Raw genomic sequence first — 20,365 nt, forward strand, 5'->3', positions numbered from 1 at the left:
TGTAGCTACCTACTCCCAGCACTCTTATGCGTTTAAAGTTGCATTTGTGAGCTATCAAGGACCAGCCGACCCCAGCCTCCACTTTTCGCGGTCTGTCTTTGAGAAGTGTGAAGCAAAGAAAATGGCCCTCTCGGTAAACGAGACATTCTCATCTTTTCTCCAATTTGAAAACATTCGAAAATGAGAATAATGTACTTTTTATTAAAAAGTCAACAAAGAAGGTAAGTAAACTAGATACGACAATTTTTTTCCTTAATTAAGTGGCAACTCATTTCTCGTCATTCTCACTCTAACTCTATCAACTAAGAAGAGTACACCACCTCAAACATTTGTCAGTTCATATCTTTGCTTGCATGAGGTCTATTTTCATTTTGAAAAGTTCAAAGTGAACAACTAAATGACGCCGATTCAGTGGTGTATTTGGTCTATCTTCATGTGAATAAATATTTTATTATTGACTTTTCCAAAATTCCAATCGGCCATTCATTTGCATGTCGTGATCTATTTTTCCTTGATTTCAGCTGTCTCAGCTCTAAACTATACTTTTCTTTCTCAAAATAATTCATTTTCTGTTTGCAATGTATTACAGAGATGTTGATTTACCACATGTAAAAATTTGAAAGTTGTATCTGAAGCTGTTTCTGAATTATACGTGATTATCCATTGGGATGCTGTGCTTTTGTCACATTTTTTCCTATTAATTAGAGATTTTCCACCACATAAACGGTCATAACTTTTTAACCAGTTGAGACAGAGCGATAATTTTTCACTCTAGTTAATGTTTCACTCCCCTTTATTTTTCTACGCTAAATTAATACCCATAGCCACTATTTTGAAAAATTCTTGCAAGTGCCTACTAAGAAGTTAAAGAAGAGGGTTGAACTTGAACCTGAACATGCTCCTTCTTCTTCTTCTTCTTCTTCTACTAATAACTACAACTAGATAGGTACTACTCCTCTCCTGACTGATCGGAACCGTTTAAGAAACTAAATTACGGGTTCCACCGGCGCAGCTCTCTAGACTTCCAGTCCCCCAGTGCCCAGTATGGGCGGGAGACCTTACCCCCGATGTTCCTCGAGCCTCGAGGTAGTTTCACTTTATAATTGTTTTAGCTTTTGAACTGTGGATCTTTTGTCAAACGTTTTATTTTAATTTTTCAAATTTAGTAGCACTTTAAAGGTCTGCGTTAGGTATAGCTCTGCTGTACTGTAACTGTAAGAGCGTAAGAATAACATGGTAAAAGTACTGTAAAAGTATGCTGATGACGGATGAAAATGATATTGACAATGAAATTATAATAAAAGAAGAACAATAGAACTTATAATCAAATCAATAAAGAAGCTTTAAAAAAATGAAATTTAAAAGAAGTAAGAAAAAACTGCCTCAAGAAGTGAAAAAAATTGTCCCTGTTGTTGAGATGTGAAGTGGACATAATCGTGTCTGTTAAGAATTAGAAGAAATGAAAGATGCCACTTTTTATTTTAAATGTAGATTGCACATTAGCAGAACACTAAAAAAAAAAGTAAAGAAAGAAAATCCAATGTGGCAACTTGGTTGCTAGTGAAAAAAGTAAAATTACTCCGCTCAGCATTGCTGCTGGTGTGATGTCTAGTGTTAGTTAGGTGTCACTATATTAGAGTGATATCTTGTTACTTCATATTTTCATTTTAAAACCTGTAGAACAACTTGATTGATTTGTAAATTTCCTTATATGACCATTGTTTTAGTTTTCCGCAGCCATTTTAATTCAATTTGAAATATTGAAAGGTACTGGAGAGGAGTCTTAGCGGGGTTTTTTTTTTTTTGTCTGTTAGTTTTAGTTATAGGTCATAGTGCAGGTCCAAGTGTTGGAAATGTACAATGTTTTATTTTTTATTTTAAGGTTAGTTGAAGGAATACTTTCCTTAGCTCAAGGAATGTGCAGAAGACCTCCCCTATTTACTACTTACTACTACTACCCAAGTACTAATGCTAGACTACTTCTTCCGCCACCTCACTCCTAAACGGACTGACACCACAGGCAACTGATATTATTCTCTCTCTCTCTCTGAGTGTGTATCTGTCTGTCTATTTCTGCCCATCTCCCCTCTTTTTACTAATTAGTTTGTAGGTGTTTGGCAAATTCTCAAGAACAGCCAAGATATATGCGGCTGTGTGGCACTCACTTCCGGATTGGAAGGTCCTGGGGTCGAGCCTCATCAAGGACTCACATTCTCTCACTGTACTCATGTGTATGATTTCCTATCCGCTAAGAGCGTTGTCTGTCAGAAGAAAAACGTCGCCTAACGTTCTACTTGTTACGTGTTGCTGCTAGTCATGGATCCTTTGTAAAGTGCTTTGAGCATGTTTGGTGGATATTGCGGCTTATGAAAGCTCAATTCTTTTTTAATATTTATATATATATAATAAAGATGCAGGATGATGACGGGCATGCGCTACTTTATGATGTAGTATAAACCATTCCTAATATATGATTTTGCTAAATAGGCCTACACTCAAATTTTACGAGTGTATCTGGTGGCAAATATTAGACACTCGTTGCCACTGTGATTTTGATGAAACTTGGCTTATACACAGATACATGAATTTTCCTAATACGGCTTCAAACATGCGATCTGAACTTCAATTTATAATGAAGTAATTTTTCTCAAATGACAGCTTGATTGAATGTGACAAGATCCTTTTACTTAATACAATTCAATTTAGTGTGGTCTGTAGTTGTTTGCCTAATATTAGAATGCACAGAATTTGAATTTTTATTGACTTTAAATATTGAAAACAACATGCCTTTGGCTTTCCATTTGTGCCATTCAGCTTTTGACCTAGTCCCTGATTTGAGTACCACGTCACAAATTTAAGTTCTTCGAGAAAACTCTCGACTTACTTTCTTATTCTTCTAACGTACTGAACTGTAACACCTTTGTCTCAGTTGGAGAAAATATTGCAATTTTTAACTTAATATTTAGGTGTTTATGTTATGATCTTTTATATTATTCCGTGTTTTTCAGCTTCCATCATATCACCCTGAGGAAAGTTGGCTAATTTATGACTTTTGTGTCTATGAATGCAAGCAGGGCAAAAAGCAATTGACTTCAAGCAAAGGAGTTCGCCCTAACCAGAGGTAGGAGGTTGTTTTTGGACGGGGGCAGGAGGTGTTTTTTTACTTTTACATATTTAAAAAAAAATGAAAATATTATATGCACAAGGTTATAATATTTCAGCATAACTCGGAAGTAAATTATCACCATCAGCTTTTCTATCTTGATTGCCAAGACAATTTTAATAAAGCAATCAAACTGATTCTGAATTTTAAAACATCCAGAGGAAGAGGCAATGTGTGCCTATCTGCAGCTCATTTACAGTCTTCAGTGGGCGGGCTGCACGATGTAATGCAGCAAGACAATAGTTCAACTATTACCAGAACAGTTTTAAAAAGTGAAAGACTTGATTTGTTCAAAAAATCTGATTGCGCTGGATTAGTATTATTATTGAATGTCTTATTAAGATTTATTTTCAATTGCTCTATAATCTGCATGTTGAAATCCTTCACAATTGAGGTATGCAAGTGACAACGCTATTAATATTTTATCATACTATGTTGTGGATAATTTTATTATTAAGTAATAAAAAGTTTTTCTTACCATGCAGGACTCTGAAATTAATACTGGCTTCTGAGGGTTACAGGGTCTAATCACAACCATGAAAATCACCCATGCGATAAATTGGTAAGACTCATTCATTTTATACTTATTTTCCATCGACATTTTGTCCCTGCAGTTTTTCACTGCCGAAAATTTTACACTTGACAGCAATTAATTGCAAATTCTATTTTAGTCGCAATTAGACTCAATTTTTTTTATAAATATGTATTATTTTTTCTTTTCTTGTTACTTTATATTTTCAGTACTTAATTGTCCCTCCTCCCTCCCACTATTGAGTGTAATATATAGTAATAGATTAGTTAGGTAAATGCACTGTTGACACCAGGACCAAATGTTTAAAGAACAACAGCCATTCCAACTCATATTTTATTACGATACATTCAAGGTGGCGCACTGAGATGGAGAGATGATGACCAGCTTGTGACAAAATTGACTGTTCCAGAATTTGTATTTTTTTTTTATTAAAAAAAAAATTTCTTGGAAGGGTTCTGGGCAGAGAGTTCACATTTTTCTATCCCTTATATTTGTTTTCCCTTTCCATGTTGCTCCCTGTCTTTGTTATGGATTAAGATTGCTCATTTTTTTCCTGGTCCTTGCGGGGGTCTTTAGTTGGGAGGCAGACAGTCAAATACAGTACCTTTCTTCTTGAGATGATTTTTTATACTGTAAATCATCTCTCTGTTATGTACTGTTATAGGTTTTGAATATTATTGCATTATGTAAATGTTTTAGCAGGATCCTTTGCTTGTGTCTCGGTGAGACTTTGAGGTAATGTCAAAATTGGTACATCTTTGAGGTGCTCGTGAAATCTACTGTTCCCTATTTATTGAATCAGTCACCATATCATCATCCTTTTTATAGTGTTGTAAGCGCTATTAAGTCCTGTAAGACAATATAAGCAGATCTAGGTGGTGGTATTTTTTTGGGTCTTTTTTTTTTTTTGTCTTTGTTTTTTTTTTTTGTTCCAGATAAGGAATTTTAAGATTTGATGGTTGTCCATAGACTTTTCAAAATAAAATTTGACTTTGACTATGAGTACGATGCAGTTATAAGTGCTTGATTTCTGAAGACTAATTATAAATGGTGACCACTCTATTGCGTTTTTGTATGCCATGAAAATGTTACAAAGACAATGAAGCGACGTTTGTTGGGAATTCTGCAGTCATTCATTTAACCCTTGAATTTGATGAGCGCCTGTTGCATTTTAGTTCATTCAAGTATTTTAGAGTGACAAACACAACTCGTGCATTATGGGTTTATATGCAGATTTTTGTCTTTAAATTGTCAATAAAAAATAAAATGCTTTTTATTGTTTTGTTAGCTGGCAGGTCTGAATTGAATGCTATTGCATACAATTTTGTACTTTTAATCTTTTTTCTTTTTACATTTAGCCATCCTCACTTTATCCGGAGAATCGCCTGCCCCTCGTGAATGAGACAGTGAAGGCTATGGCTAAAACAAAGGTGTCCACAACCCAACTTAGGCAATACATTCAATCAAGCCAAGGATAAAATGTATTGCCTAAAGATGTCGAAGATTTGCAGCGGAGATTGTTCAAGACTGATATTGACAGGACGGACGGTGAGACGGTACAGGAATTACTGAGAGAGATAGAGGAGGAAGGAGGTGTAACAAAGTTCAGTGTGAATGAGGATGTTGGTTTTGAGTATTTGTTTTAAGTAACGGGAAGAATGAGGCGTGATTTGAGTGTTTTTTGTGATGTGTTTGTTATGGATGCAACATACAAAGTAAATCGATATTTGTATCCACTTGTGAATATTATGTGCATAGATGATGAGGGTCATGGCGGGCGAAAGACTGGAAATCCATGACCAACCTGAAACTGACATTGTACCAGTATGACGTGTGACAAATACACAGGAAGGACTGTATCGAATTGTATCTTCAGTGACAAACAGGATCAATAGCTTATTTCAAGTTATGGTAGAACATCAGTTTCTGCAAAGAATCTCCCAGTTGGAACAATTTTTGACTATTGTCTCTGAAGATAAAGACTTTGACATTGTTGACATGACTGACTTAATACAGACAAATCCCCATTCTAACCCTCTTTCTGACTTTTCAGAGACACCAGACATTGTAAATGCACGTACTGACCAGACCCCACAGACATTATAAATACACACTCTGCCCAGACAGAGACCACAGAAGTTATGGACACACCGACTGACCAGACAGAGACCACAGATGTTATGGACACACAAACTGACTAGACAGAGAGACCAAAGACGTTATGGACACACAGACTGACCAGACAGGGACTCCAGATAACAGAGACATGCGACCATAAAGATGCCCTTGACACGACAGAGACAGTTAGACTGCGAAATTTTTCAAATGTGACTCTACACAGGAAATTTCATACAGAATTCCCTTAATACATTTACTCATTGTCCATTTGTAAAATTTATTTTCATGTAATAAACCACCAAAAAAGTAAATTTTTAACGTGGGTGGGGGCTGTCACGTTACTGTAGAACGAGCTTAAGTCTCAATGGGATATTAGCTTTAGGCAACCACAAGTTGGTATTTTTCAAACCTGTTGCTATGCTATCTTGTGATGACAATGTCTCTCAGTCGCCAAACGTCACTAGCTATCCTTCACATAATGCAGGGTTGATTGTGTGAAGTACGTTTGGGGCCGGAAGATAGCAAGGCATAGTGCAGGCTACTGTACTGTGTCAGTCCGTGAACGGGTGACCAATTCATAGTACAGAGAAGGCAAATCTGTTACTATATGTCCCAATAAAAATATAACACAGAGAAGGCAGAAACTGTGTTATACAGGTCGGTACAGAATAAAACAAATATAACACAGGAGACCAAACACTGTGTTGTAGAATATCAAAATTTCAAAGGTGGTCGGTCAGTGACGAAATAAAAAGGGACATTATAAGTCGTAATATCACATCCCAATAAAAGCGTGTGACAGTAAAAAGGTGCCCGTTAACAATTGAGTCGGTCAAGTCTCTATCCAGATTCAAAAGGATAGTGCAAAGTCCTGTATGTAAAACAAATTTGAGAAGCATGGTTGTTCTCAATACTTGTTGGGTCGTGATCGGTATAGAGTGAAGTAGTGTTCATGCTACACATCTTCACGAAATATCAGAGCAATGCTGTGTCAAGATTACAGAGGAGCAAGAAGACAAGATTTGTTTGTGTGTCTTTATATGTTACGGAATAGGTACATTTTGGTTGTCAAAACTTTCATTTTTATTTTGACATTTTCTTGATCTTTTAAAATAAAATTATAATTTAATTTAATCAACAGACTTGTTTAATAATTTAAAGATATAGTTTTTTGTGGGGACCTTTTGTAAAATCATTAGTCTGATTGTAGTTGTAAATTTCTTTATATTCTAATGTCATAAAATCAGTGACACCACTGAATTCCTACCAGCGCTTTTACTCACTGAGTCCCTACCACCAGCGCTATTACTCACCCAGTCCCTACCACCTGGGCGGGGTTCCTGACCTCCAAATGTGGGCAGGGGGGTTCATACTGTGTCTTCTATCCCCTTATATCTGTTTTCCAACATGCTTTCTGTCTTTGTCTTGGAATGAGATTACTTGGTTTTGTCCTGGTCCTGGCCGGATCCCCTGGCTGAGAGGGAAGCAGTCGAATGTATAGTTAGTTTTGGGAGATGATATTTTTTTCATTGTAAATCATCTCTCTGTTATGTACTGTATTATGTTTTATTTACATATTATATTTGATTTGTTAACATTTGAGTGTATTCCTCTTAGTCGGGACCTGTGCTTGTGTCTGGATGAGACTTTTAGGTGATCTTAAACTGAGTACTTTGATGGTGTGCTCTTGGAATCTACATCTGTTTCCCATTTGAACAAATTCCCCTTTGTCTTACCTTTTCTTGGGTGCTTTAATTGAATTCTATAACTTTTTACTATCCCATTTCTTCCTTTTTACTGGCGCTGATATGACCTTAATGTGTTGCAAGCGCCGTAAAACCCTCAAAAACAAATAAATACACAAACAGTCCCTACCAGCAGCGCTTTTACTCATTGAGTCATAGAGCTTTTACTCACCGAGTCCCTACCACCAGTGCAATTACTCACCGAGTCCCTTCCACCAGCGCTTTTACTCACTGAGTCATAGAGCTTTTACTCACCGAGTCCCTACCACCAGTGCTATAACTCACCAAGTCCCTACCACCAGCGCTTTTACTCACTGACACTGTCCCTACCACCAGTGCTATTACCGAGTTATAGAGCTTTTACTCACTGAGTCCCTACCACCAGTGCTTTTACTCTTCGAGTCCCTACCACCAGTGCTATTACCGAGTCATAGAGCTTTTACTCACTGAGTCCCTACGACCAGCGCTATTACTCACTGAGCCCCTACCACCAGCGCTATTACTCAGCGAGTCATAGAGCTTTTACTCATCGAGTCCCAACGACCAGCGCTTTTACTCACTGAGTCCCTACGACCAGCGCTATTACTCACTGAGTCCCTACCACCAGCGCTTTTACTCGTTGAATCCCTATCACCAGCACTTTTACTCGCCGAGTTCCTACGACATGGCTATTACTGAGTCCCTAACCAGTGCTAATACTATTAGCCACCAAATCCCTACCACCAGGGGGGACAATATAAGCTCAGATTAGACCCCAAAAATTCTTACAGTGATGCAGAAAAAAACAACGAACAGATCTCTTTCAAATTTACACAAAATGTTTCTTACAACAAGATGGATAGGTTTAGCAATAGTCTTGAAAATAAATTTTTCAGAATTTTTTTTCGATTTCTTAGTGAAAATTTGGTGTGACATGACAGGAAAAAAAAATTGATTTAAAAATTCATAAAACTGCTAAATTTTTGTTTAGCCCAAAACCCAACCATCATGATGCAAAACACATCATAAGAAAAATTCTGACCAAATTTGAAGACAATCTGATGGGAAACAATCCAGATGTGAATGTTAGAAAATCAGAGAATGACGCACAATGAAATTTTGAGAAAATGAAAAATTTGTCTTTAATTTGATAATAAAGCTAATTATGCAGACAAAGGCCAACATTCATCAAGTATAACCAATATGGAACAAGAAAACAGTAATATTTTATAAATTGATCAAATTCTGAAAAAAATTATAAACGATTCGCTAACCCATACCTCTAAGAAAAAAAATTGCGAAATAATTTAATATCTGCTGTTATTCACCAAAAAATTACTTTAGTGGTCAAATATGCTTTATAGTTCTAAAATTCTTTAATTATATCTCATGAACTAATAATGTAATGTATAATTTGATGCTAAACACCAAAAATAACAATTAAAAAAAAAAACTTTTTTAAGGGGCAACATAAGCTAAAATTAGACGTAAAACCCTAAAATTTCTAACATACATGCACCAAAAACTAGCATAAAAATTTCTTTCAAATTTAAACACAATGTTTCTTTCATAAATAGCTATATCATGAAAACTCTTGGAATAATTTTTTTAGAATTTTTATTTGATTTCAACTGAAAATTTAGCGCGGATCGACAGGAACAAATGAATTTTAAAATTTATAAAATTGCTAAATTTTAATTTACCCCCAAACACTTACATCATGATGTTTTTTTTTTTGTTTGTTTGTTGCTTTAGGTCTCTTCCAACACAATTGAGGTTATATGAGAGACCGCGGAAACAAAAAAACAAGCAATCTAACAAAAATAGTACAAATGTCAATCAAAATCATAACCTAAAGATATCATCATAAGCTAAATTATAAATAACCAAGAACAAACAGGCAGAGGATTTACAGGAAAAAAATATCCCCTGTCAAAAATACAATCACAAACCAAAGAAGCAGGATAGGCTAGTAAAGAGAAGAAGAAACGACATCACTATCGGATCGTACACCCATGCGAACATCATAGGTATATGATTCAAGGATGATGCTCCCATCCAACCACCCTCACATCATGATGTAAAACACATCATAGAAAAGATTCTGAATAAATTTGAAGATAATTTAAAGGAAAATGATTGAGGTAGGATTGCTAGAAAATCAGACAAATGACATAAAACAGACATTTGAGAAAGCGCAAGCTTTTTCTATAATTTGACATAAAGTTAAAAGGCTGATTTTGCAGACAACTAAAAGAAATGATCCATCAAACTTTCAAAATATGACCGTAATAGGACAAGAAAACGAAAATTTTGTAGATTGATCTAAGTCTAAAAAAAATTATAATCAGTTCACTAACCCATACCCCTTAGATAAAAAAAAATGCTGTAAAATTGATTTTTTTACGCCCAGAGATAAAATAATTTTGTGGTCAAATATGATGTCATACCTTATGAATTCATCATTATAATCACAAAACCTAATTATTTACTGTATACAATAGGTTATACAGATGATTTCTAGATATATTAAATGATTTTTCAAAATATGATATGGCACGCTATCCTCATTTTTCATTTTTTTATTCTACTTGAGAGACAAGTCGTATAAAATTAGATATCTAGTCAAGTTGAACTGCAAAATCAATTCTATTTTAGACAATAAAACAGTTAAATAGTGCACTAGCTCTGAATAAAAAGCAATTTGCTTTCCCAAACCCTTGAAAATCTTACAGAAAAAGTCAACACTACTTGTTTGCCACCACTTTTTTTGTAGTTCCACAAAGAGGGTTGATCCTGCTCTGGATGGAAAAATTGAAATAAAAAAGAGACACATTTCATTAGCAATTTTTGGAAATGGCATTATTGTCATAAAATGCATTTGTCAAAGACATAGCAATTTTTAAAAAATGATCATTATTCACACCAACACACTTGAAATTTCATTGGTTTTACATCCATAGAACAAAACTCTTGGCAACAAACTATAGTCTGTCGTTAAGTTAATACATTCAGTAGTAATTCAATTCAAATGATGCTTTGCCATTTTCATTTAGAAAAATGAGCATTTATTTTATTGATCACCAATAAAAAATGTAAAGGCGCAATGGAGATTTGAAAACATTACTAACCATTGTCAAAAAGTGCATGCAGACACTCTGGTCTGCTGGCCCAGATGATGGTTTGCTGATTGATGAGTTTTGCCACAGGCAAAGGTTTGCCTCAACACACCTTGCCAGAATAGCCCTTGAGCCAGCATCTTTATGGATTGTCAGGACACCAGTAACGTCAACAGTGTTCTTTCATGTTAGCCGTCGATGAAAACAAAAAATTAAATTAAATTCACTACAGCAAAATAGGCACATACATGCCAATGCTAAAGTTTATAACAGCAACACTTCGCATGTTGAACGGGACATAACGTCTGTTAGGCGATATTACAATTACTTCGGACAGAGACAACGCAGTTAACGGCCAAGTACACATTTTACAACTGAGTCCGGTGAGAGAAAGTGAGCAAAGTGCCTTTTCCAAGGGCTCAACTATGCGCCGAGCGAGGCTCGAGCCCAGGACCTTCCGGTCCAAAAGCGAGTGTCATACCACTACGACATAGCCGTACGTAATTTTTAAAAATATAATAAAAATAATCACACTAATATAATTATCTCACATTGTCATCATCATAGGCATTTCAAAACTACTAATAATACTACCACTACAGATATCTTATCATTATAAAATATTTCTCTCTCTCCTCTCTCTCTCTCTCTCTCTCTCTCTCTCTCTCTCTCTCTCTCTCTCTCTCTCTCTCTCTCTCTCTCTCCATGAACATAACATACAAAACCCAATTTTCCGATATAAAAAAAAAGCCCCCCCCCCCCCCCCCCCCCAAAAAAAAAAAAAAAAAGTTTTGAAAAAGTATGGACGATGTGTCGGCCATAATAAAGATAATAACAATAACTGAATGAAAAGTATTTTTTTAAAGGACCCTGAGCCTGGAATGTCGTGAGTACTCGAAACCTCTTGATCGTGATAAAATTAGCAACCTTTTGACTGGGGATCAGGGCCTTCTAAAAATAGTATCGGGCCTGTCCAACCGAATTGCGCGAGTTCTCTGCTGGGCTTAAAAGTTAAAACCCCGCGAAAGGACCCTGAGCCTGGAATGTCGTGAGTACTCGAAACCCCTTGATCGTGATAAAATTAGCAACCTTTTGACTGGGGATCAGGGCCTTCTCTGGGGATCGAACATTGAAACACCTGGTTTTAATCGCCTGACATGGAAGGATGATTTAAATTATTTGGGGGGGGGGGGGGAATTAGTATTTCAATTTTTTTAAAGCCCTGTTATTGTTATTTTTCACAAAATAAAGTAATAAAGTTAAGTAATTCGCGGTAGCGACAAATGTGTCGTCAGCTGATGCACAATCAACAAACACACAACCCCAAAGCATGTTTAGTTATAAAAATAAGAAATGAATTAAAATGTGCATTTCGTATGCTTACCTTGTAAACTGAGTATTCTGTGACTTGAAAAGAGTGAAGAATTACCAAAGTCCGTCAAAATCAACTTGTAATAATAGTTATAATGTGATTGTGATGAGATGAAGTGGTCACTTTTTGACTTCCAGACTTCCAGATAATTCATTGTATATTGCAGTTCTATCCGTATAAAATGTTATATTTTTAGTAATTACGCAAATTCTATTTTTAGTAAGAGTACAAATAAGCTCTGGCGTTATTTGCAGTGGTAGTACAAATAAGCGTAGCCATTAGATTATTTCGGACCTGGTAATACAGCATATAACTTGAAAAAACAGGCTGGTATTTGCCCACCCTGCCCATTATTACCAGCCATCACTGTTTATATACATTTAAATAAATATATATATATATATATATATGTATATATATATATATATATATATATATATATATATATATATATATATATATATATATATATATGAAATGGATGGATGGATAGATACAGAGAGAGAGGGAGAGAGATAGATAAGGTAGATAGATAGATAGATAGATAGATAGATAGATAGATAGAGAGAGAGAGAGAGAGAGAGAGAGAGAGAGAGAGAGAGAGAGATTAGATAGATCGATTCGATAGATTAAATTTGATAGATTAGATAGATAGATTAGATAGATAGATAGATAGACAGACAGATAGATAGATGGATGGATGGATAGATAGATGGAGTGATGGATGGATAGATTTTTTTTTAAATAGCTAGATAGATAGATAGATAGATAGATAGATGGGTGGATAAATGGATGAATAGATAAGACAGATATGCCGATAGACGTATAGATAGTTCACGTTTCTCGTCCAACACCTTTTTGTAACACATGTAGCACTCTTAGAATATTCGTCAATATGCTTTGCTAAGTACACATTTACAGCTGAGTCGAATTTGGTTGATTAAAATTCTGAAAATTCAGAAGAAAAAACCCCATTCGAATTGGCTAATGTGTGTAAAGTGCAAAGTTTTCAGTAATTCCAAACGGACACTTATAATTGAAGGATTATAGTAATTTTAATTTATTAATTCTAAATTGTAAAGATTCCACATTGGGTTTTATATAGAGAATCCATCTGCTCTGGCAATTACACTGAGAATGACCGAAAAATAAAGCCAAACACGGGCATAATTACTTAAATTCTTATTGCACTCTACTGTACGCGCAGGTAATCACAAGGCACGCCCGCTGCTTTCAAACCTCTTCATCGAGAGCCACTTTTTCGGAACTCTTTACTGTGGAAGTACAAATTCTCCTCCTTCCTATTTCGATGCCAATCAACTGTTTACTGCTTACGAAAACTGAAACTAAAAAATAGCTGGACTATGACTAAGCTCCCTTAGCCTGATTCTGCGACATTATTTCGGATCTAGAAATTGATGTAAATTCATCAGCTTTGTTCCTTTTTCTTGACCAAACCGGTTTTGATTAAAGTTAAAGGTTAGAGTTGTTGTAGACGTTTAGATAGAAGTAGAGCTAATTCTTAAAAAAAGGGGAGGCCTTCCGAAAGCTCCTAACTAGTGAGCTAAGCTAAGAATCTTATAGGCACTTAAATGAAGGGCTAAATCTGTGTCGCAGTTCTCTCATTCACCTGCGTGACCGCTAGTTATCGTTTATGAGCTGCAGGCTAAAACCATGACTTGGTTAAATTGAGATATCTCTGGTATTTATTTACAGAATTGGATAAATTAAATGGAAGCCGCTATTTTCACCGTACGGTGATAATAGCCTGACCGTGTGTAGGAGGCTATTTTCACCGTACGGTAATATCTTGGTGAACGATGTTCACCATACGATGATGATAGTGTGGGAGACTTTTTTCATCGTCCCGTAATATTATGGCGGACGATTTTCAGTGTACGGTGATAATAGTGTGGGAGACGTTGTTCATCGTACCGTAATATCGTGGTGGTGGACGATTTTCACCGTACGGACGGTGATAATAGTGAGGGAGACTTTTTTTTCACTGTCCTGTAATATTTTGGTGGACGATTTTCAGCGTACGGTGATAATAGTGTGGGAGACTTTTATCACCGTACGGTAATATCTTGGTGGACGGTTTTCACCGTACGGTGATAATGGTGTGGAAGGCTATATTCAGTGTACGGTGATAATAGTGCGAGAGACTACATAAATTCATTATAATGGTGTGGAAGGCTATATTCAGTGTACGGTGATAATTTAATAGTGCGGGAGACGATTCTCATCTTGCGGTGAAAATAGCCTGACACAATATTTTCACCGTACGGTAATAATGGTGTGGAAGGCTATATTATTCACTGTACGGTGATAATGGTGGGGCAGACTATTTTCACTGTATGGTAATATCTTGGTGATAATAGTGTGGGAGACTATTTTCACCGTACGGTAATATCTTGGTGAGGTGGACGATTTTCACCGTACGGTGATAATAGTGTGGGAGACTATATTCACTACAACGGTGTGGCAGGCTATATTCACTGTACGGTGTTAATAGTGTGGGAGACTATTTTCACCGTCCGGTAATATTTTGGTGGACAATTTCACCGTACAGACGGTGATAATAGTGTGGGAGACTTTTTTCACCATCCCGTAATATTTTGGTGGACGATTTTCAGCGTACGGTGATAATAGTGTGGCTGACTTTTTTCACCATCCCGTAATAATTTGGTGGACGATTTTCAGCGTACGGTGATAATTGTATGGGAGACTTTTATCACCGTACGATAATATTTTGGTGGACGATTTTTACCGTACGGTGATAATTGTGTAGGGGGCTTTTCTCACCGTATGGTAATATCTTGGTGGACGATTTTCACTGTATGGTGAAAATAGCCTGAAACACTATTTTCACCGTACGGTGATAATGGTGTGGAAGGCTATATTCAGTGTACACTGATAATAGTGTGGGAGACTATTTTCACCGTACGGTAATATCTTGAATTCAGAAAAGTGAGTGGAGCAGGCACTTATGTTGGTAACAACAAGATATGAAGTGAGTAGAAAAGTGCCAGAAGACAATAGAGAATTAAAAAATTTTTCGCGGCGGTGGTGGGGTTTGAACCTGCGACCTTATTGGTACGACAACTCCGCCTGGCAGGTGAGAGCGTGGCTCTACCGTGTGAGCTATCCACGAACACAAAAATATTCGTATCAAACCCAAGTCATTTCTAGATCCCTCTCTCACCCACTTCTGGAGACCGCCGATTCGTTCGCACACCACCATCGCAAAGTTATTTTGACCAGCAGTTAAGCTTAATAGCCAATATTCTCAACACAAACATATAACATAGAAACGATTGAGACATTGAGTATGCTCCGGTGTATGGGGGGGAATTTTTAATTCAACACTTATGTTGGTAACAACAAGATATGAAGTGAGTAGAAAAGTGCCAGAAGACAATAGAGAATAAAAATTTTTCGCGGCGGTGGTGGGGTTTGAACCTGCGACCTTATTGGTACGACAACTCCGCGTGGCTCTACCGTGTGAGCTATCCACGAACACAAAAATATTCGTATCAAACCCAAGTCATTTCTAGATCCCTCTCTCACCCACTTCTGGAGACCGCCGATTCGTTCGCAACCACCATCGCGAAGTATTATTTTGACCAGCAGTTAAGCTTAATAGCCAATATTCTCAACACAAACATATAACATAGAAACGATTGAGACATTGAGTATGCTCCGGTGTATGGGGTGAATTTTTAATTCAGAAAAGTGAGTGGAGCAGGCACTTATGTTGGTAACAACAAGATATGAAGTGAGTAGAAAAGTGCCAGAAGACAATAGAGAATAAAAAATTTTCGCGGCGGTGGTGGGGTTTGAACCTGTGACCTTATTGGTACGACAACTCCGTCTGGCAGGTGAGAGCGTGGCTCTACCGTGTGAGCTATCCACGAACACAAAAATATTCGTATCAAAACCCAAGTCATTTCTAGATCCCTCTCTCACCCACTTCTGGAGACCGCCGATTCGTTCGCACACCACCATCGCAAAGTTATTTTGACCAGCAGTTAAGCTTAATAGCCAATATTCTCAACACAAACATATAACATAGAAACGATTGAGACATTGAGTATGCTCCGGTGTATGGGGTGAATTTTTAATTCAACACTTATGTTGGTAACAACAAGATATGAAGTGAGTAGAAAAGTGCCAGAAGACAATAGAGAATAAAAAATTTTCGCGGCGGTGGTGGGGTTTGAACCTGCGACCTTATTGGTACGACAACTCCGCGTGGCTCTACCGTGTGAGCTATCCACGAACACAAAAATATTCGTATCAAACCCAAGTCATTTCTAGATCCTCTAGTCATTTCTAGATCCCTCTCTCACCCACTTCTGGAGACCGCCGATTCGTTCGCACACCACCATCGCGAAGTTATTTTGACCAGCAGTTAAGCTTAATAGCCAATATTCTCAACACAAACATATAACATAGAAACGATTGAGACATTGAGTATGCTCCGGTGTATGGGGTGAATTTTTAATTCAGAAAAGTGAGTGGAGCAGGCACTTATGTTGGTAACAACAAGATATGAAGTGAGTAGAAAAGTGCCAGAAGACAATAGAGAATAAAAAATTTTCGCGGCGGTGGTGGGGTTTGAACCTGTGACCTTATTGGTACGACAACTCCGTCTGGCAGGTGAGAGCGTGGCTCTACCGTGTGAGCTATCCATGAACACAAAAATATTCGTATCAAACCCAAGTCATTTCTAGATCCCTCTCTCACCCACTTCTGGAGACCGCCGATTCGTTCGCACACCACCATCGCAAAGTTATTTTGACCAGCAGTTAAGCTTAATAGCCATATTCTCAACACAAACATATAACATAGAAACGATTGAGACATTGAGTATGCTCCGGTGTATGGGTGTAATTTTTAATTCAACACTTATGTTGGTAACAACAAGATATGAAGTGAGTAGAAAAGTGCCAGAAGACAATAGAGAATAAAAAATTTTCGCGGCGGTGGTGGGGTTTGAACCTGCGACCTTATTGGTACGACAACTCCGCGTGGCTCTACCGTGTGAGCTATCCACGAACACAAAAATATTCGTATCAAACCCAAGTCATTTCTAGATCCCTCTCTCACCCACTTCTGGAGACCGCCGATTCGTTCGCACACCACCATCGCGAAGTTATTTTGACCAGCAGTTAAGCTTAATAGCCAATATTCTCAACACAAACATATAACATAGAAACGATTGAGACATTGAGTATGCTCCGGTGTATGGGGTGAATTTTTAATTCAGAAAAGTGAGTGGAGCAGGCACTTATGTTGGTAACAACAAGACATGAAGTGAGTAGAAAAGTGCCAGAAGACAATAGAGAATAAAAAATTTTCGCGGCGGTGGTGGGGTTTGAACCTGTGACCTTATTGGTACGACAACTCCGCCTGGCAGGTGAGAGCGTGGCTCTACCGTGTGAGCTATCCACGAACACAAAAATATTCGTATCAAACCCAAGTCATTGCTAGATCCCTCTCTCACCCACTTCTGGAGACCGCCGATTCGTTCGCGCACCACCATCGCGAAGTTATTTTGACCAGCAGTTAAGCTTAATAGCCAATATTCTCAACACAAACATATAACATAGAAACGATTGAGACATTGAGTATGCTCCGGTGTATGGGGTGAATTTTTAATTCAGAAAAGTGAGTGGAGCAGGCACTTATGTTGGTAACAACAAGATATGAAGTGAGTAGAAAAGTGCCAGAAGACAATAGAGAATAAAAAATTTTTTGTGTTCGTGGATAGCTCACACGGAAATGCTATAACGATGAGCTTTCGAGAGGCCTCCCTTGTTCTTGAGAAACTTTTTCTTTTTTTTAAAACTGGTCTGCACGCAGGAAGAAAATGATGTCGGGTCGAATTCTCTAATGGTCTGGATGCAGAGGCACATACGTCACAGTTAGTATCCTGGCTTCTGATTGGCTGATACATACGGTGAAAATAGTCTGTCAGGCTATTATCACCGTACGGTGAAAATAGCCTAAAACACTATTTTCACTGTACGGTGAAAATAGTCAGTCCGAAATTAAATACCAAAATAAAGGGCATTGAACGCCCTATCATTTGGTACAATTGCCGTTTCCCTCCTTAAATTCATTTGGAAGATATTGTAATGGAAAGATAGCTTAATTTTAGTGGGCAAGAAAATCAAGCCGTTTATCATCATTCATGAAAAAATTCCCTTAAAACAGAAATAATCATAAAATTCAATCATTTTCCTTTCCAATGATACCATTTTCAACTTTCAAAACTGCTTCCAGGATACCCTTTGAGCATTCCATAAAATCACACTCATTTCAAGATCTACCAAAGTAACGCCATTTCAGCTTGGACTGCCGTGGTCAGCGTCGGTCATTGGCTCTTAGCCTTGTGACGTCACAGTGTTTCAGGGGAATCCCCTTTCGTTTTTTCAGTCAGCTGGTGCCCAATTTCAGGCTGATTCCTATAGTATTACTTTGAATAACTCTGCTTCTATATAACCTAGAGACAAAATTCAAACGGTTTTATCATTGGGATGGTAAACTGCATCATAGTAAACCAGATTTTATACTGTCATTTGAAAACTGAATTTTCATTTTTTAACTAAGAAGAGAAACAACTCAAATATTCCTTCAACTAACCCTAAAAGAAAAAAAAAGATAGTACCTTTAACTAACCCTAATAGGAAAACAAACACCCTATCACCTTTACTTAGACTTATGACTAACCCTAATATTAAAGCATTACTTTTTAAATGATCTATTATCTAGATCTATCTATATTTTACTTTACGCTGTGATTATCCCCAGGCCCAGACACATTTGAAACTCCTCTCTTTTAAACAATTATCCACATTCCAGAATATGGAATGTTTCTGAATGCACATAGAAATAAGGAAAGTAAATAAAATATCTATAAAAACATAAAATTAACCAACATTAAATCAGTTGTTACTACATATATACACAATTTGCGTCGACTTCGAAGTGGGTGTCATGGCCGAATGGTTTAGTCATCTGCCCTGGAAGTTTTACCAGAATCGACGTTGTGGGTTCGAATCCTGGTTCCGCCACTTAAAAAAAAAAAAAAAAAATTCCCGTCTTCTATTTACGGAACGTTGCAAGGGATAAATGTCCCGTCCATCCTCCCCCCCCCCCCACCTCTTTTTTTTGTTTTTGTGCGAGTCTATTCTTTTCTCCTTTTTGTTTGGCCTTTTCTGTTTCTGAGCATGAATTTCTCAAAATTGTTTTTATTTTTTTTTAAATTATTGTTTATTTATTTTCTCCTCTATCTGACCATTCGGTCGCTCTCTGAATATTTGTTTGCTTGCTTTTTAATTATTTATTCTTTTTAGACACTTTTTGAGATCGGGGTGGGGATGAATATGACAATTTGATAGAAACTAGAAAGGAACCAAGAGAGAGAGAGAGAGTTTAAAAAAAAAAAAAGAGTGGAGGGGGGGGGGGGGAAGGATGGATGGGACATTTATCCCTTGCAACTTTCTGTAAAAAGAAGACGGAATTTAAAAAAAAAAAAAAAAAGGGGCGGAACCAGGATTCGAACCCACAACGTCGATTCTGGTAAAACTATCAGGGCAGATGACTAAACCATTCGGCCATGACACCCACTTTGAAGTCGACGCATATTGTGTATATTGTAGTAACAACTGATTCAATGTTGGTTAATTTTATGTGTTTATAGATATTTTATTAACTTTCCTTATTTCTATGTGCATTCGGAAACATTCCATATTCTGGAATGTGGATAATTGTTTAAAAGAGCGAAGTTTCAAATATGTGTATGGGGATAACGAAATTTTGTTATCCCCAGACAGGTGTCTGGGGATAACAAATTTTCATTATCCCCAGACAGGTGTCTGGGGATAATTACAGCCTTTACTTTATCAGAGAGGGAAAATTATATAATTATGCTGACGATAATATTAATTACCCTGTCATATGCTCATTCAAATTTCGATATGTTTTTAAAAACTATTGAATATGAAAGCGAAATTTATATCAAGTGGTTCGAAATATATTGTATGCAAGCAAACCCAGACAAATTCCAGGCAATTGCAGTAGGTACAAAAACACACTCAAAGAAACCCACGTTCAAAATTGGAACTAAGTACTACATGTGAAGAAGTTGTAAAATTACTAGGGATCGACATAGACTACCAACTAAAATTTGATTTACACATTACAACCATCTGCCGTAAAGCTTCTCAGCAATTAAATGTCTTAAAAAGGCTTGGAAAATACCTTTCAAAATTGAACAAGTTAACAATATTTCACTCTTTTGTATTGTCAAATTTCAATTTCTGTCCA

At 36.9% G+C, this 20,365-nt stretch overlaps 1 protein-coding gene and 3 long non-coding RNA genes across 6 annotated transcripts in view; 2 read left to right on the forward strand and 2 right to left on the reverse strand.

The window, feature by feature from the left end:
• The window catches only part of LOC144972626 (uncharacterized), a 71,040-nt gene extending 58,865 nt beyond the window's left edge, over positions 1 to 12,175 (reverse strand). Inside the window, exon 1 of the long non-coding RNA XR_013645386.1 lies at positions 12,041 to 12,175. This is a non-coding gene — a long non-coding RNA (uncharacterized LOC144972626). The remainder of the gene's footprint in view (positions 1 to 12,040) is intronic.
• Positions 41 to 6,947, forward strand: LOC144972625 (uncharacterized). The gene is made up of 4 exons (XR_013645385.1): positions 41 to 221; positions 3,009 to 3,121; positions 3,649 to 3,725; positions 5,054 to 6,947. It is a non-coding gene; the product is annotated as an uncharacterized LOC144972625 (long non-coding RNA).
• Positions 8,650 to 10,906, reverse strand: LOC144973795 (uncharacterized). The gene is made up of 3 exons (XR_013645622.1): positions 10,901 to 10,906; positions 10,669 to 10,836; positions 8,650 to 10,338 (listed from the first exon to the last, which is right to left on the reverse strand). It is a non-coding gene; the product is annotated as an uncharacterized LOC144973795 (long non-coding RNA).
• A 1,157-nt stretch (positions 12,176 to 13,332) lies between the features above and the next one.
• LOC144972627 (katanin p60 ATPase-containing subunit A-like 1) overlaps positions 13,333 to 20,365 on the forward strand; it is a 95,348-nt gene continuing 88,315 nt past the window's right edge. The window contains exon 1 of one of the 3 annotated variants that reach the window (XM_078914079.1): positions 13,333 to 13,507. The gene's annotated coding sequence lies outside the window, so the exon portion shown is untranslated. The remainder of the gene's footprint in view (positions 13,508 to 20,365) is intronic. The other 2 variants (XM_078914080.1, XM_078914082.1) reach the window with 2 other exon arrangements.

This window comes from Berghia stephanieae, chromosome 5 (assembly GCF_034508935.2).
Source record: "Berghia stephanieae isolate SIO BIC M18660-M18661 chromosome 5, UCSD_Bste_1.3, whole genome shotgun sequence".
Classification (NCBI taxonomy): Eukaryota; Metazoa; Mollusca; class Gastropoda; order Nudibranchia; family Aeolidiidae; genus Berghia; species Berghia stephanieae.